A 13,129-nucleotide genomic window follows, 5' to 3' on the forward strand; every position below is an offset into this window, starting at 1 on the left:
TGTCCTTTTCTAGCTTTGGTAACAGGATAATGCTGGCCTCATAAAATGAGTTTGGGTGTATTTCCTTCTTTTCAAATTTTTGGAAGAGACTGGGAAAGATTTGCATTAATTCTTATTAAACGTTTGGTAGCAGTTTGGGTGTATTTCCTTCTTTTCAAATTTTTGGAAGAGACTGGGAAAGATTTGCATTAATTCTTATTAAACGTTTGGTAGCATTCACTTTTGAATTCACCTGATCCTGGAGTTTTCTGTGTTGGGAGGTTTTTGATTACTGATTCAACCTCCTTACTAGCAATCTGTCAATTCAGATTTTCTATTTCTTCATGATTCAATCTTGGTAAGTTGTAGGTTTCTGGTAATTTATCCCTCTCTTCCAGATTGTCCTGTTTCTTAGTGTATAATGGTTCTTAGTAGTCACTCATGATCTTTTGTATTTCTATGGTATTGGTTGAAATATATTATCTTTTAATCATAATTTTAAGAAATCATAATTTTAAAAAATTATTTTTCTCATGGTAAATCTGACTAAAGGTTTATTTTATTTATCACTTAAAAAAAAAAAAAGCAGTTCTTGGTTTCACTGATTTTTTTTTATTCCTACTAACTTTTTAGCCTCTGTTTCATTTATTTCTACTCTGATCTTTGTTATTTCCTTTCTTCTGCTAACCTTGGACATTATTTGTTCTTTTTTCCTATCCCTTAATGTGTAAATCTAAGTTGTTTATTTGTGATTTTTCTATCGTTTTAATGTAGGTATTTATTGTTATAAACTTTCCTTTTATAACTGCTTTTGGTGCATCTCATCAGTTTTTGTATGTTGTGTTTCCATTTTCATTTTTGTTTAAGATCTTTTTTGATTTCTCTTTACTTCCCCCCACCCCCACTTTGACCCACTGATTGTTCAGAAGCCTTATTTAATTTTCACATATGTTTTAATTTTCTCATTTTCCTCCTGTTATTGATTCCTAGTTTCATATCTTATGGTCAGAAAAGATACCTTATGTGATTTTTTTTTTAATTTGCTAAGACTTCTTTTGTGATCTAATGTATGGTCCCTCTTACAGAATATTCCACGTGCCCTTGATAAGAATGTGTATTTTGCTGCTACTTGATGGAATTTTCTGTATGGATCTGTTGGTCTAAAGAACAGTCATAGTCCAATTTTAAAATTAATTTCTATCTGGGTATTCTTTCCCATTAAAAATGAGGTATTTAGATGTCCTACTATTGTATTGCTATTTCTCTCTTCAGATCTGTTAGGATTATCTTAATATATTTGTCTCCAAAATTTGGTTCATATGTATAATTGTTATTTCCTCTTGATTCACTGACATATTCATTACTACATAATGATTTTCTTTGCATTTTATTATATTTTTTACCTTAAAGTATATTTCATCTTATACTAGTTTAGCTACCCCTCCTCCTTTTTACTTCTATTTGTGTATTTTTTTTTCATCCATTCACTTTTATCCTATGTGTACCCTTAAAGCTAAAGTGAATCTCTTATTAGTACCATATAGTTGGGTCTTGTTTTGTTATCATTCAGTCTGTAGGACTAGAGCACTATCAGTGGGTACAGAGAATAAAAGAATAACATAAACTATTTTATAATTAATTAAGTTGCATAGCACATTGTGTAAGAGTTAAAAAATATCTTAGTATATATATAAAATGATTACTTTGGAAGTAATAATTCTATGAATAATTATAAGGCACATCAATTGAATAAACCTGTTATTTTGGTTTTAGGATATTAATGTTGAAGACATGGTAAACAGACAAGAATAAATAAATAAATTTCTGGATCATGGTAGAATTGTAGAGCTTATATTCTGAACTGGAACTGAAATTAGTACTTACATGTTTATTTTGGAAAAGAATAAATGTCCAAGAATAGAAGTTAAAAAAAATATAGCTTGTAACTAAAAAAAACAAATAATGCTTGCAGAAGTTGGCACAACGCTGTAAATCAACTATACTTTAATAAATATAAATAAAATAAAAATCTGATGAAGAAAAGAGGAAGATCCATTTTAGGGTGGAATCATCACTAAATGCAAACTCTAAAAGGCTTCCACAGGTGTGCTTGCCTGCTTTGCTCACTGACTGTGGAGCACTGCCACATCCTCAGCATAATGTGCAGCCTTCCACGGTGACCATTTCAAAGGCAAATATACATGTGAAAATGTAATTTCTGAAGTTCTTGAAAACTGCACTTCATAAGCAATTAAATGGAAGGATCTCACAGCCAGAACCCGGAGTGGATGAAGCCGGAAGAATAAGTATAAATAGTATATGGCTCCACTTATATGAAGTTCAACAACAAGCTAAACCAATCTGTGGTGCTAGAAGTCAGATTAGTGGTTACCACTGGGGAAGGGGTATTGGATTTGAAAGTGTAGAAGGGAGACTTCTGGGGTGCTTAGAATATTCTTTCTTTTTCTTTTCTCTTTTTATGGAAGCACCTGTGACACATGGGAATTCCCAAACTAGAAGAATCAGAACTGCAGTTTGTGGCCCCCATCACAGGCATGACAACAACAGATCCAAGACACATCTGTGACCTATGCTGCAGCTTGTGGCGACACTGAACCCTTAACCCACTAAGCCATGCCAGGGATCAAACCTTCATTCTCAAAGAGACAACATCAGATTCTTAACCCACTGAAGCACAACAGGAATTCTGAACATTCTGCGCCTTAAATTGGGTGGGGGTCATGAACATGTGCACACATGTGAACTTGTATTGAGCTGAATACTTAAGAATTGGCACTACACTATATTTATGTCATGCCTCAAAACAAATTTTTGTCATAAAAAACAAATATGCATTTTTTTTTTACATCTTGAAATATTATTCACTGTGTGAATCAATGAAACAGTCTAAACCTCCAGGAATATAATAAAATGTTGCTGTATATTATCGTGATCCCTTTACCATTTTTGCATACTGAGAAGCCTTCCACACTCCATAGGTGATATGGGAATTTTTCCTGTAGAAATATGAGTAGAGTCAGAGTTTTCTGTTGCTGCTGTATTATTCAACTTTTGAAGGAATATACTGTGTGACAAGCAACTACTAAATCTCAGTGATTTACAGCAAGGTTTATTTTTGTCTACAAGTCTGAGAGATAGCTATGTTGGCTTCACTCTAGCCTGAGGGCTAGATTCGGTTGTGCTCCACATGTCTTTCATTCCTGGAATACAAGTAAATAAACATCATCATACTTCTCTTGTGGAAGGAGAGAAATTTTAGAAGTCAAACACTCATACATTTAAAGCCTCTGTTCAAACACCTGTTCATATTCTATTAGCCAAAGCAAGACTGACACTTGGTCAAGCCCAATATCAGTGGGAAAAGCGTGGTGGTGGGCAGTGATTATTTTGCTAAATATAATGCAATCAATTAAAGTCAGTTAGAACTGAAGGGCTAACTCAAAAGGAAAGACAATTGACACATACTAGATATTTTGCTAAATTAAAGACAGAAAGAAGTAGTTTTACCATCAGAAAAATGTATAAGATTATGCCCATGCTTTTCTCTGTCTTATGGTATTACTATCTTACTATTTTTTAAAAAAACTGAAATTCCAATTATAGACTTACTATCATCTCTAACTTCAATTTTATTGCAATTAATATTTTTCCACAGCAAGTTTTTTATAGAGGACACCGCTCTTATAACTGCCCAAGATTGCATTTTTCCTATTGCAATAAACATTGCTAAACATGTAAATAATTTTCATTGGCTACTATGTGGTTCTGCTGCTGGTATATAGTTTAATATGTGAACACCTAATCTCAATTTAGGTCCAGATAAATAAATACAAATAAAATTACCATGCACAATCTTATTAAAATACACTGATGCTCTCCCAGAAAACGTACTTTCTTCCCTGTAAATCTCTAATTATGGCAGCCCTGTTATGAATCAGCCTCTCTAATTATTTTGACTTTGTTTGTCTACTTAATTATCCTTTTGTTGTTAGATAAAATTGGAAAATATTATGTGCATTCACATACATAATTACAGTATTTGAAGTAGTGGTTTTAAGTATTTGGAAAAAATATGCTACTATGATCTGTGTGATTAGCAAAATTAATCAATGAATTCCTAGGAAATGTAGCATATTTTCTTTTCCAATATGTATATCTAATCAGGTTATATAGTACTTACCATTCCATAGTACTTATTGCTGGAAAGGACCCAAAAGATCAGTTAATCAAGGGATCAGCAAACTTTTCTGTAAAGATCAAGATACTAAACATTTAAGTCTTTATGGTCCATGTGGTTTCTGTCACAAGCACTCAAATCTGCAGTTGTAATGTGAACACAACCATAAACAGTATGTCAACGAATGAAAGAGTTTAGTTCCAATCAAACTTTTTTTCACAAATTAGGAGGTGGCTGAATTTAGCCATTAGACTATTACTTATAAAGCCCTGATCTTGTCTAATATATTTATTTAAGAAATGAAGAAACTGAAACTTAAAAGGATTTGAGATTGTTATTCCACAATTAGCAAGGCAGCTTCTAAAGTTTGCTAGATATTACAAATTTAATGGGTTATCAAATGTAGGTTTAGAACCCAAGATTTGTCAGTTCTGACTGAGAAGCCAATATCTTTGAGCAACAGTTTCCATCATATGTGTTGGGAAGTCATACTTTGATTTAGTAAGCATAAATTTTAATTTAAATCATGAAGCATAAGAAATCATCTCACTGCTTTGGATGATTTTTTAAAACATAAGTATATTCTTTGACTAATTTTGGACACAGACTATAACTTGACTGATAAAATGATGTCCTAAATCACAAGATGAATCACTCCCTATACAATTATTTGTAATGTGAGGATTGAAAAAAATATATAGTTTGCAAATGACTTTATAGATATTTAGGAAGTTACTATTCTTACAGAATATTTCTGGTATCTACTAAAGGAATAACTTCTCAAAAGTGTATGTCTTTTCATAATTTTCTTTTTAGCCAATATGATTTATTAATGTAAGCCTTTTTTAATTGAGGGAAACCAAATAATTTTTACCAGAAATATTATGGCTCATACTTCTAAATTAATTATAGCAAGTTTAAAATACACCCTATATTCCACGCATTATTAAAATAGTATGAAACTAATTATTCAAAAATACATAGTATTCTGTTCCTCACAAACTATTTTAACTTTTTAAATAAATATATTCAAATCTTTAAAATCAAACCAAAAAGCAAAGCCACACAAATAAATTTTTATTTTTTCATAAGCTTTCTCTTGGAGTATTTTTCATGGGTTTTTATGTAGAATTTGGCTAGAAACATGTTTTTTTTTCCAGTATTTCCTATTGAGTTTATGACCATCTACTGTATTTCAGTGTTCTCCCTTCTGAAATAAAAATAGTATACTGAATATGGATTCAGATTTCAAAATTCTAAGAGTAATTAATAGTCACGGCTACTGTTCATACATGCCACAAAGAGAGTTCCTGCTGTGGCTCAGCAGATTAAGAACCCGACATAGTGCCCATGTGAATGCAGGTTTGATCCCTGGCCTCACTCAGTGGGTTAAGGATCTAGCATTGCCACAAGCTGTGGCATAGGTCTCAGATATGGCTCATATCTGGCGGTGATGTTGGCAGTGGAATAGGCTTCAGCTACAGCTCTGATTGGACCCCTAGTCCAGGAATTTCCATATGCTGCAGGTGCCACCATAGAAAGCATTAACAAAACAAAACAAAACAAACATGCCACAAAGATACATTCATGGGATATAGAAAAATTATTACTATGGTGCAAAGGACTTAATTGGATTTCTATTCATTGATTTCTTTTTCAAAACTAAGGCTAACACAGTCATTATTTCAAATAATTTTAGGAAATTTATATTTAATCAATATATTTAACCTGTAAGTCTAAATAAAATAAAATAAGGTAAGGTATTTTAAGAGTGTGACATTACCAAATTTAAATATAAGTTCTAGGGAGTTCCCGTCGTGGCGCAGTGGTTAACGAATCCGACTAGGAACCATGAGGTTGCGGGTTCGGTCCCTGCCCTTGCTCAGTGGGTTAACGATCCGGCGTTGCCGTGAGCTGTGATGTAGGTTGCAGATGCGGCTCAGATCCCGCATTGCTGTGGCTCTGGTGTAGGCCGGTGGCTACAGCTCCGATTCAACCCCTAGCCTGGGAACCTCCATATGCCGCGGGAGCGGCCCAAGAAATAGCAACAACAACAACAACAAAAAAAAATAAATAAATAAATAAATAAATAAATAAATATAAGTTCTAATTCTCTTATTTTTTAAAAAATACTTAGTGGACACACTCCATATATACAATGATTTTAAAATATGCATATTTGAAGAATGTAAGTTTTATTATATTAAATGTGCTAGTTAAAATATTATAACTATATAAATATTTGCTAAAATTTTATTGGTTGAATGATGTTGAATTAAAATAAGTGAATCCAAGTGTTACATGATTGAAATTTTAAATATGTCTGCACAATTTATTATCAAAATGACTATAATTCCTTCACAAGTTAAGCTATAAAGCAAAGAAGGCAGCTTGAGAGTGATATAGGAAAGGTGAAGAGGTGTTGGGAGAGTTACCATTTTTTTGCTTTGTTTTATTTTGTTGAGATGAGGAATATAACATTCTAAAGGAAAAGTTCAAGTTGATAGGGTCTCGATGGTGAGGAAAGCTAGAAAAAATCTCTGTGCAGCAGAAAGATATGAGATCAAGTACATATTTACATATGTACCTATCTAGTTATATTTTTAAAATTACCCCCAAAACTGCTGACAAAGGAATGGTATTCTCGTTTTCAGTGAGCTTCTAAGATGTCCTTTCAAGTAAATTTTCTAACAGTGATAGCAACGGACACAGTAATCCATGAAGGAAGAGATCGGGTAGTGGAGAGTAGCTGAATACAGTGAAAAGAGATTCAAGTAGAACGCATTTAAGCACCACATCATGGATGGCTTTTGGCAATTCTGTGTTAAAGCAGAACTGTGTAGTCCTTTACAACTATCAATTTCAGATGTAAGGCAAAGTGAATAGTGTCAATTTACAAGGAGATTAAATATTTTATTCACTTGAAAAATAAATGAATTGATGATTGATATCAACAGAATATGAGAAGTAAAACGTATTATTTTTAAAAATTTAGTCACCCAGTGGTTGTGCTTTCTTATCCTCTTTTAAAATCCTCATTAAAAATGATTTGACATGTGTAAAAATACATTTGGGATAATAAAATAAATGCAGTAACACAGTGAATTAAAAAAATAACTTCCAAGTCAATATTTGAGTTTCTATTTTGTAGGAAAATCTAAATAATAAAACAGGATATAATTTGCATGCTATCAATACAGTTAAGATTTCAACTCTACATACAACACAAGAACAGTTTGTTCCCTAGGTACATGAATTACTGTCATTTGGCATCACTATTGATGTTTTCAGGAGGGTGAGTGCTATAATAAAGACTTTTCCTAAGATGGTGAATATTTTTCTCTTGAAATAATGTCATGAGAAGATACTATTTCAATTTGCTCTCCACAGTCTTAAGGGAAAATGAAATGCAGCATTATCATATGAATATGCAACCAACATATTCTCAACTAAACTTAAATTCTTCTAAGAAAACAAAATATGGAACATTCTTTTTGGAAGATGTTTATTAAATGTCAAGACCATATCGAGAGTAAGAACCCAAGTAGGAATGAAGAGAATAGCAGAGATGGGTCACAGTAATTCTGTTTAACTGACTTGTCAGAATTAATTAGAAACACTTTCTAAATAATTAAAAGTTTCAAACATAGTCCTCCATAAAAATATGCTTATGTTTTAGAGATGTCTTTACACTATTTTGACAAACGGAGTTGATTATGAGTGAGAATTGTGTATTCTAATATATATATATTTTTTTTAATGAACACAAACACAACATGACATATGGAAGTTCAAGGGCCAGGGACTGAATCCTAGTCACAACTGCAATTTATGCCACAGCTGCAGCCATGTCAGATACTTAACCCACTACACCCAGTGGGGGATTGAACCCACTCCTCGGCAGTGGCCCAAATCAGATTCTTAACCCACTGCATGACAGTGGGAACTCCTCCAATACTTCTTTTATATTCTTAGGCATGGCATTTTAATTTAGTAAGCTCCAGAGTTAACAGGCTTGGGTTTAAATTGGGTTTTTATCTCATACCATTTGTGTATTGAAAATCAGTGCTTAGCTTGTAATAACCTATATGGGAAAAAAAAGAATGGATCTATTTATATGTATGACTTATTCACTTTGCTGTACACCTGAAACTAGCACAACATTGTAAATTAAATTATACTCCAATAAAATTAAATTAAAAAAAGAAAGCCAGTGCTTGCTCACATCCTTATTGCTTCTTTCTTCAAAGTATATGGTAAGCTCACAAACCCCATATCCTTGCTGTTGAGCAGAACTGTGCGAGAATAAACTAGGAAAAGAATGCATGTCACTTACAGAATACATCACTTAATAACTCCTGGAGTCTTCTATCTCTCTTTCTCCATTGCCAAGATGGTGGAGGAGGAATAAGGATAAGATGAATATATGTCAGATGGAGAAGAATTGTCCAAGGATGCCCTCCAGATCTGCAGTAGACTTTGCATAAGTGAAATGAAATTTGCTATGTGAAGTCACCAAGAAATCTGACTGTATTTGTGACCTACAAATTCATACTAGCTATGTGACTTCAGGCTAGAATTTGACCTCCTCAGTTTTACTTTTTTATTCTGTAAATGAAAAGTTATGACACACAGGCTTATGGAATAATAGCACTTTTACTTTCTTTGTTTGTATTCAGAATGTTATTAGGTGACCCACAAAAGAAAACTGATGTGGAGTTTATATCTTCAAAATTTTAGTTCCTTAAGATACAGCTATTTATTCTGACTATATAAAATAAATGAAATGATACATTTAGTATTCAGTGGGAGGTTTTATTTATTTATTTTTATTTCTTACAGACAAGTTTTTGACCTAATGAATGAACTAAAAAGCAACATGTCTCAATGGAAAAAAAAAAAGCACATCTCAAATCTTCTAGCAGATCCATAAATGCTAGGGTAAGTGAGTTCCTGGATTACTAATTTAACATCATCCATAGATAAAAGTGTAAAATTTAGGAAGGAGGAACATGTCATATAAAAATGATAATAGACCATTATGGACTTATCATAACCCCCCCACACACCAAAAAAAAATCATATATTGAAATTCAGGCTTCGATGTGATGGCATTTGGGGATGGGCCTTTGGGAGGTGAATAGGTTAACAGTTGCCTGGGGAACAGTGTTATGGTCCTGGTCTCTTCTTGTTTCAATGGGGCCTTATTAGTAAAACTCGATACCAGGTCAGATCCTAGTACTTGTGAGTCTCATTAAACAATCTGATACTTTCTACTTTCTCCCCCAATACCAAAAGAGAAAATCAAAACAGAAATTACAACATATTAAGCAAAGAATCTTGAAAAAATAGTCAAAATTTGGTTATATAGGAATTCCACTTCTTATAGAGGAGCAGGTTCCCAGGTAGACTAACTGCCCCACGCATATCAACTAAAACCTTGGCTGACAAAACAAGAAATAACTACCTGAGAGCTGTAGAAAGTAAAGACATGCAGGCAGATTTTGAACGGGTTTTGAAATTTGGGGGAAGGTGACCAGCACAAAGTTAGTTTCCTGGTTTTTTTTTTTTTGTACTATGTGTTTGCCCTAAGGGAAACCACAGATATGGTGGTGGTTAATAATGTTCCTAAAACTCTGATAGGAATCCTCCATCTTTTCTGCTGCAGAAAGCAGAGGAATAATTCCAAAAATCACTGAAGAACCGAGGGAGTAAACCAAACAGGAGAGAGACAGAGAAAAAGAACCCTAAATCTGTCTAAATCCAGACATGCCCAAGTCAGGCTGTCCCATTAACCACACAGGAGCAAGGTAGGAAAAAAGCTATTTCAGCTGAGATCTAAGCTTTAGCCCAACACAGTTGTACCAAAGTTTGAAACAGAAGTATTAGTAAGTTACTTGGATTCTATAATAAAAATATCACTGTTCTTTAGAGACATATGAGATGGGAGATATGAAAGAATCTATTGTTTCCATACCTATTAACAGTGTCCAAGATATTATCCAAATTTCTTAGCATAAGAACCACTAGAGCAATGCAACTCATTCTCAGTGGAACAGACACTCAACAGCTGAGTACTCAAAGATGATTCAGGTGCTAGAATTATGAAACAAAGATTTTTAAAGTAACTATTCTAACTATGTGCAATGAGGAATACATATCTATGATAAAAGAAAATAATGGGAATTCATAAGAATCATAAGTAAAGAATCATAAAATGTAAAAAAGAAAAAAATTCTGCAAAAACTGCCATCTTAATAAAAACAATACTGAATGGTGTTCAAGAAAAATGAAGGTAGAAGAGGAATCAGGTGATGAGGTTGAAGACAGATTACGCAATCCAAAGAAGAAAAAGAAAAACTTGGGAGGAAAACAAAAGCTCAGAGACGTGTGGCATTATTGTCAGATAAGTTTAACATACAGAAAATTAGAATCTCAGAAGGAAAAAAAGCCCGAACTGGAAACAACTCTAATATTCATAAACAGGTAAATGGATAAAAATATAATGGATTAATATTCGTCATTAAAAAATGCTAATACATGAAGCAACATGGATGAAAGTCAAAATCATTAGGCCAAGTGAAAGATGTCAGTGAAAAGAATACAAATTCCGTGATTTCATTTATATAAAATTTTGGCAAAGGTAGATTAAATTATAATGCCAGAGGGTAGATTATTGATTATTTGAGGTTTGAGAGAAAGAGATGATACATTAAAAAGAGATACATAAAATTTTAGGGGGCGAACAAAATGGTCTGCATGTTATTTATACGGTTAACTTCATAGTTCACATTTTGGTATCATTCATTCAATAGCATTTTTTAAATGTTTGCGGATTACTGTGCAAAAATTGTTCCTCAATGCAAGTGATTAACAAAATTGTAAAAATTTCAGAGATATAGTTAAAACTAAAAATTCAAAGTTTTCATTCTCAAGTACTGCTGCAACTTAAAGAACAAACCTTTTGTGAAAAGAGCAAAATAAGCCTCTGGGAAACAGAAAGACATAATAAATACAAACACATATTAACAATTGGAATATTAATTCTAGCATTAATAAATCCATTAGTTGATCCTTTGCAAGAAACCAATCAAACAGTAAACCACTAGCTAATCTAATCAAACAAGGGAATAATCACATAACCATATTGAGAAACTAATTATAGGACAAAATTTTACTCAACTCTATTCAAATAAATTTGAAAATTGACTTCAAATTCTCAGAAAATATAATCTACCAGGAGAACATAAAATGTAAACAAACCAGTTATCATGGTAGGATTTTGAGAAAAGCTGTCAAACAACTCCTTTCCAAAATAAAACAGGGCTGAATTTTCACAAGTGGTTCTATCAAACCTTCAAGATATAAATATTTCTAGTGTTATTTAAATGTTTCCAAACAGAGACAGGAAGAAAACCTCCCTCTCCCTTTTCCACCAACTTCCCTTTTAAAGAGGTTACCATATTTATTTCTTTGTATGTTCTTGGCTCACCTCAAATGTTTAATGATTTTAGCAATGAGCTAGTGGGATTACGGGCGGCGGCTACAAGGTTACTCTATACCAGTTAGGTTGCTTCTGCTGAGTGTATAAGTATGTGTTTCCTGGGAGTTCCCGTCGTGGCGCAGTGGTTAACGAATCTGACTAGGAACCATGAGGTTGCGGGTTCGGTCCCTGGCCTTGCTCAGTGGGTTAAGGATCCGTCGTTGCCGTGAGCTGTGGTGTAGGTTGCAGCCACGGCTGGGATCCCGCGTTGCTGTGGCCCTGGCATAGGCTGGCGGCTACAGCTCCGATTAGACTCCTAGCCTGGGAACCTCCCATATGCCGCGGGAACGGCCCAAGAAATGGCAAAAAGACAAAAAAAAAAAAAAAAAAAGAATGTGTTTCCTTAGAGAATATAAGCTGGCAAAAGACAAATCAGGTTGGACATACCACAGTATTAAACCAAGTCAATGTTTTCTCTGACAGTAAAACAACATTGCATTGTCACTACTGATTTGAGCTGCTGTTGCATTTTTCTCTTCCTTTCTTATGGACAGGACTGACCCCATGTTAATCTGATATAAATTCTTCTAATCCCCTTTCTTACTTTTAAAGGATTAAGTCCATCCATTTTTCTTATAGATTAGGTCTAAATTCAGCTCACTCATTACTGAAATTTAAATATAAAGTGGCCTGTCATGAATCAGTGACTTTTATTCTACATAAAATATCTTAGTAATTTGTCTTTACATTTTTCACAATTTTACCTACTAAAGGAAAAAAAAAAGCATTTATTGTTCAGTCTCAATGCTGCCTACCTAAAATCTATTATAATTTGATCACTGCTGAAGGGGGGAAAAAAAAGATGATGCTGAATCCTAATTAACAGTAAATGATAGAATAATTTCCCAGTATATTTACTATGAGAAAATATACATAAAATTTTCCCCTTTAATCAGTTTAAGCATTCCTTTTTGTAGTACTAAGTATGTTCACTTTGTTGTGTAACCGTCATTACCATCCATTTCTAAAACTTGACTAGATATTTTGAAATGTGAATAAATATAAAATTTTAGTGACCCACATGACTTTTTTGAAGTAAGGAGAGAAAAGAAATATTTAAAAAATTTAATAGTAGCCACTCATAGTTTAAACTTTGATAATTTTAACAAGTAACTATGGCCATTTTTACCATTATAATGATAAAATAGCTGAAACAAGATATGTCTTTTTTTGGAAAGATTATTTCACCACTGTCAAAGTAGTGATTATACAGATATAATAGGAAATAACACAACACCTTACAATTTAGGTTTCATACATAAATATTAATTATAGAAAAAGGCAATTCAAGAATTTCAAGCAAAATGTACAAAATGACTCATTCGTTCTGCAGATGGTTTCTACTTCAAAGTGAATTACTGCCAAGATGCATATAACATTTTAAAATAAAAATCAGTATATGCCATTCC

Source organism: Sus scrofa, chromosome 16, assembly GCF_054392235.1.
Source record: "Sus scrofa isolate SSC_HxYL_T2T_F1_AM1 chromosome 16, Sscrofa_HxYL_maternal_Yorkshire_Landrace_v2.0, whole genome shotgun sequence".
NCBI lineage: Eukaryota > Metazoa > Chordata > Mammalia > Artiodactyla > Suidae > Sus > Sus scrofa.